This window comes from Branchiostoma floridae, chromosome 18, assembly GCF_000003815.2.
Source record: "Branchiostoma floridae strain S238N-H82 chromosome 18, Bfl_VNyyK, whole genome shotgun sequence".
Classification (NCBI taxonomy): Eukaryota; Metazoa; Chordata; class Leptocardii; order Amphioxiformes; family Branchiostomatidae; genus Branchiostoma; species Branchiostoma floridae.
Window position 1 is genome coordinate 2,864,694 of NC_049996.1, and position 6,022 is coordinate 2,870,715.

Consider the following 6,022-nt stretch of genomic DNA (forward strand, 5'->3'; position numbering starts at 1 on the left):
GTAATACAAAAACTCCATTTTTCGTGGAGGCAATAATCGAACTATAATAAGCTTATTTCTAAATGTGACATGACAAAACGTATGCTTCTTTTTGCAAATTTAGCACACTTATAAGATGAAAAGCAAAACAAAGGCCTTGCTTTGGAATCAACAATATCTAAACATGCACCAAAACTTTCCTGTTGCATGACCCCCCTAAGCAACAGAGAATATAGTCGCCAAATGGCTACTCGTTTGGTCATAGGAGGGATACATTTTTTATGCGAAGCTTTTTCACGAATTTCGTCTAAAGTGACGCTAACCAGTACTAGTTTTGTCCCTGCCGTTAACACACACACACACAGGGTGCCGTGACGTGTGTCCGTCCTGTACAAACAATGGCCGCCCTCCGTTCATCTAACCCAGTACTTACACAACACTGCGTGAGAGAATGCCGAAAATCCTCCCAAATCCCCTACAGACTGAGGGGTTTTGATCGCTTTTCCAGGTAATATTTGCTGTATTTGGTTAGGTTTGAGGTTTGTAAATGAATATAGTATACTGTATTATGAAATGTACACTCTCAGACCAAGGAGGAGATTTCAATATATGTTGTATATCAATAACAAAAATTAAACCCCACAGACAGACATGCGATTTTTAAAGACTTTTCCAGATAATATTTCCTGTATTTGGTTTGGTTCGAGATTTGTAAAATGTAAAAACACGAATGAAAATTTGACAACAAAACACACAAAATCGTTAGAAAATCGTGATTTTTATCATTATCTTTTCATATATGAAATTCGTTAAGCGCTGTCATATTCTAGGTCACACAGCCATCACAGCGAAGTCGCCGTCCTAGTGGAATTGAGATATCGTGACTTCTTTAATGATCTCTAATTTATGGATTTGTCAAAGAAAGACCATTTGAATGTATTCACTACAATCGTTCAGAGAGCTCAATACACAATGTATGTATTTTGTCGGCGTTTTCTTATGTAGCAAATCCTGGCCCATTAGAGATCATTAGAAGACATTGAACCATTGTTGTTGGAATCTTCAGTGACGTCTCAATTTCTAAATTTGGAGGAGCGTGAAATGTGTGTGACACCGCAGGGACCACAATTTCAAGGGGTGCCATTTGTGCCACTTTCTCACCCTATCACTTAGCCCATTGTGTGTAAAATTGCGAGAAAAACAGAGGAAAATTGCGGGTTTTGTGGCGAAAGTGTCGCGGGGTGAAAAGTTCGTCTGGTAGACTGGTAACGTCAACTTTAAAAATTGAAATGGTCGTATTCTAGTTTGACCCAGAAGGCCACAAAATGTCCACTTGTCAGTCTGACACAAAAGCGGCGAGTTTGGCTAAGCTTAGGGTTCATCCAGATTATATCTGCAGTCACAAGAGATAAGGGCTAGTTCATTTTACTTCGTTAGTGTCCTCGAAGCTTAAGTCTAAGGTCATCTACTTGGAAGTTGTATGCAGATGTAAGGAATACGAAGTTACTAGTACTAGTATTGATAGTACTTGGTCGTATAGTGCTATCACACACAATACTTAAATTACTTAGGTTTTCAAAATCTAGGCTGAAAAACAATCTAAAATGGAACAAAAAACCGTGAGCCCAACAGTTGCATTCAATTTCAAGTGCTGTCTTGTATACATAAGTATTGCAATTGCATACGAAAATGCTAGTACATGTACACATGTAGTAAGTATATGAGGTACGCGAAGTTATCATTATTGAGAAGAAGACGAGGGGGTTCAATTACGTCCTGTGGGGGAGGGGGATACGTAGCAAAAGCTCCAACCCCTCCCCAGTCATTTACCCCCTTCGCCAATAACTGTCCGTATCCCCTATTATGGAATACAGCTGCAGTCTATCAGTTTGATCAAATCTGAGCTTACAGTTACACGGCGTTCTTGTAAATGAAGCCTTTACGAGACGTTTAATATAATAGCCTACAGATGTCTTCCCGGAGTTTTCACCAAGCCGGTATCACTGATGTCTACATACCGTGTTCACAAACTCTACGGGAGTCCCGGACACTGATAGTAATGGAACTGTTTCTTTATAATGGGTGACAAAGCTAGACTTGGAAATTATTTCTAGATGTTGAAAATGCTAAAGGTGATACTGTACTAGTATCACTATATGATATACAAGGATGTGTATTAGGTATGTATGTGTGCGCTTGCCTGTATGTGTATGTGTATTTATGTGACTGTCTGTGTGTGTGTGTGTGTGTGTGTGTGTGTGTGTGTGTGTGTGTGTGTGTTTGCATGCATGCGTATGGAAAATGGAACTCTGTATGTGTGTGTGTATGTGTGTGTGTGTGTGTGTGTGTGTGAGTGTGTGCATGTGTGTGTGTGTGTACCTGTGTGTGTTTGTGCCTGTGTGCATGAGTATGGAAGTGTGGTGTGCATGTGTGTTTGTGTATGTGTGTTTGTGTGTGTGTGTGTATGTGTGTGTGTGTGTACTAGTATGTATGCGTATGTGTCACAGTGTATTTGTGTGTTTGTACAAAAAGTTACTAGTGATACAAAGCTAATATTACACATGTGTATACATGTAATACAATACAATACAATACAACACAAATCCTGCCCTTGAAATTATATTCTATCTCTAACAACGTCAGAGTTCAAATCCAGGACTCCCGGCGTGTTAACGACATAAGAAACATGTCTCCTAAAGTTTTCTCCTAATTCAATAAAAAAAGGTTCGTTACTGTATCTTGTTAGACAGCAGACGCCGTAACAATTACACTTAAATTGGCAGTGGGGTTGGCTTTCACAACAATTAGTCTTCCCTTGCAGCAAAGCAAAAGGACAAAATGCGTCGTTGGTAGCACAGTGACCTTGTGGTTCTAATAGGGTCAGTGTTGACTCAAAACCTGTTCAAATCCTCGACAGGCTAGGTTGTGCCCTTGGGAAAGGTTCTTTACACCGATTTTCTCTCTCGAGTCTCGACTCAGGTGGAAATATAGGTACAAAGCTTTGATAAGGGTTGTCCCTCTGAGAGTTAAAGGGGGCCTTGAGTTGGAGGAGAGCCACATCTCAAACACCACCACACTACTCGAAGAAAATAAATATATACGTTAAGTACATCCGCATATGCAGCTTGTACTCTTCAGTACAAACCTGCTGTGTTATACAAATACATTGTAACGGTAAGACTGGCACTGTTGAAGTTTGAAGAAATGACATTTACACCAACAGAGTTCGGTATGCGTTATTACGTTATGCCTTGGTCATTTGGGACATATCGTTATAAGATTATAAAGAAATCTGAAACTGAAACTGGCACTGCATAATAGCACACACAGTACTGTACTACAAAGGTATCGCCGCTAGGGGGCTTGAACACACTGATCCTAGTAGTACCTTGGTTTACCTTGCCACCTGCCATACATTCTGCACAAATCTTCCTCTTTTATACACAAACTTCTAAGAATACAGAGAAAACATTGAAGACTAAGACTCTTTTCTGAAAATGGCCTGAAGATATGTACCAAGGGAAGAAACTGCTAAAAGTAAAGCCGAAAATCCATGTCTTCTAGGTTAGCTTTAAGTAAATCCGTATCCACCTCCCCCACCAAGCGAACTGAGCACTGTAAAAGGCCCTAAGGGTTTGAATCGTACGATGCGCGTACGTGGTTAGAATTAACAACGTAATATACAATACCTTACAATGATTCTTTGTTCTTTAAAGCCCCGGTCACAAGAATCGTACGACGTCCTTGCGATGGCATATTCCGCATATCGCACGATAATCGCAGTGAATCGCAGCTAAATCGTAATCAAAATCAGCCATCTCAGAGCATCGGATGATGTTCAAAATTTTTCCAGCGTCGTACGATTTTTCACTTGTGTTTCTTCTGAATAGCCGCCTGACCGCTTTTGTGCTTCTTTCAAATGTGAACCTAGCTGTTGAATACGTTCCTATGATGCCTTTTACTAAAAAACAAATCAAAAGAAACCATAACAAAATGAGTCTTACAAACATATATTCAAATCAGGTACTAGTATGGTTATATCGGCCTAAAAAGTCCGCTGCAGTAAACAAGGAAAGCCGCCAGGGGGCACAATCTCATAGTTTCCAGTCTATCACAACCTAAAAACATAACCTCAATTTTTGTGTGCAGGTAACTAGTACTATAGTGACAACCTAGTTAGTATATCTTCCCTGCTTAGTACTAAGCAGGGAAGATATACTAACTAGGTTGTCAGTTATTATATGACAGAACTAGAAAGGTACAGTACTAGTAGTAAGTAGAGCCCTTCTGTTGGAATACATGGCTAAGATACTAAGTATATCTTCTTGTAGTCGTTTTACTTTACAAAGTAAGACTGCTAGATTGAGCGAGACACCTGTAGCTTTAGATAAGTACACCAAACTATGCCACAACTAACTCCATGTAAGCTACCCTGGGGGCTAAAGAAAATAAAGAAACCCTTGTGTGTGTATTTGAAGAAAAATAGGGAGCGATCGACTTGGATCTATATACTGTTTTATCTTGCTTATAGAGGTAGGTTTTGGATCTTTTTTTTGCTTGAAGTTATGATTGATGTACAGTTTTAACTGCCTTTTGCAAACCCAGAATTTTTACCGACTTTCATGTTAGCTTTTGCTAAACATCTGGCATTCTGACCAACTAAAGAACACTAGAGTTTCAATCTTCTCTTTGCTTCAGTTTTATCTTAACTCGTATCAAACTCGTAAGTACCAATCTACTGACGTACTTTCTCTACCACATGAAGAAAAGAAAAAGAACAGCACCAAGAAACGGCGCGGCAGCAACTGGTTATATCACACCTGTACCCCTAACTTAAAAGGAAGTAGCCTCCGAACATGTCTAAAGCCATCTAATAAGGATAACCCTACTGACACTGTGCTTGATAGCAACGAGTTCCGCGTGGGTCTATGATGAAAATTCTCCAGAGAAAACAAAGTCAAAACAGGTGTGTGCTAGGGAGTTGGTCGGGGTCAGCAGAGGTCACCAACAACAATTATTCCTTCATTACATCAAAATCAAAGGGAGAACTTTCTTCTTGAACTAAATATGATTATGAATGAAAATAACGATACCACACGTTCACAGTATGGTGTCTGTGAAATAAACGACAAACTTACCGATTTTTGACAAAAAGTAGCTCCCAGTTCAAAAGACAGAAGGCCGTATCGTCTCTACCACTTTGGCCACAGAAATACAAAATGGTGGTTGGTTATTTACCAACCTATATGAACAAAAGGTTCTTCAAATGGCTTTAAAAAGAGTAAATGAGAGGTAAAAACATGGGCACGTCGCTTCATCCCTAGTCTTGTATTTTAAGTAATGAGAAGAAACAGAAAACCAGAAGGACCACATTTTTAGAATAGAAAGTCCGCGTGCCACAAATACCTTGAGGGGGTGAAATACGCACTCACTTGTAACGTATGGTAGAGATTTTACGAGTTCGATTCCGGACAATTCTAGCTAGACGTTGTATCATTGGGAAAGACACTTGACTCAACTTTCCTCCCTCCACCCAGGTGTAAAAAATGGGTACCTTACTTCGGTTGGGGATATAAAAGGCAGTGGAAGGAGAGGGATGGGCTCCACCTTCCAATACTGTGGCCTGTAGCCCTACAGACAGTGGACAACAACCCACTGCCTACGGCCTCAAAAAGCTACGATTAGTTGCTAAAGTACACATACGAGTAGCAAGACTACAGTGATGAGAGATAATCTGTATGTAATTATCACATAATGAGTGGTCAACGAATGATAAATGTGAGAGAGTCTTTTCATTTCGACGCGGTGGGTGATTGGCATTTTACATTCTTTTGCGGTCCCAACCTGCAATTTCCATGCAATTTTACACCTGTCACTTTTAAGATTAAACAGACCCATGAGAAACAGAAAAAAGAGGAGTTTATTGTGGGGTTTGAGGTGGACAGTTAACAGGAAAGAATTCCCAGTAGTTTCTCGTGATGTCCTTAAATATCTTGTTTCTTATAAAAACGGATATAGGTATACTCTCCAAGCAGAGGTTGGT

At 39.9% G+C, this 6,022-nt stretch overlaps 1 protein-coding gene across 1 annotated transcript in view; it reads right to left on the reverse strand.

Annotated features, from left to right (window-relative positions):
- Positions 1–5,210, reverse strand: part of LOC118406096 — a 30,561-nt gene extending 25,351 nt beyond the window's left edge. Inside the window, exon 1 of the mRNA XM_035805959.1 lies at positions 5,118–5,210. The gene's annotated coding sequence lies outside the window, so the exon portion shown is untranslated. The remainder of the gene's footprint in view (positions 1–5,117) is intronic.
- Between the last annotated feature and the right edge of the window lie 812 nt (positions 5,211–6,022).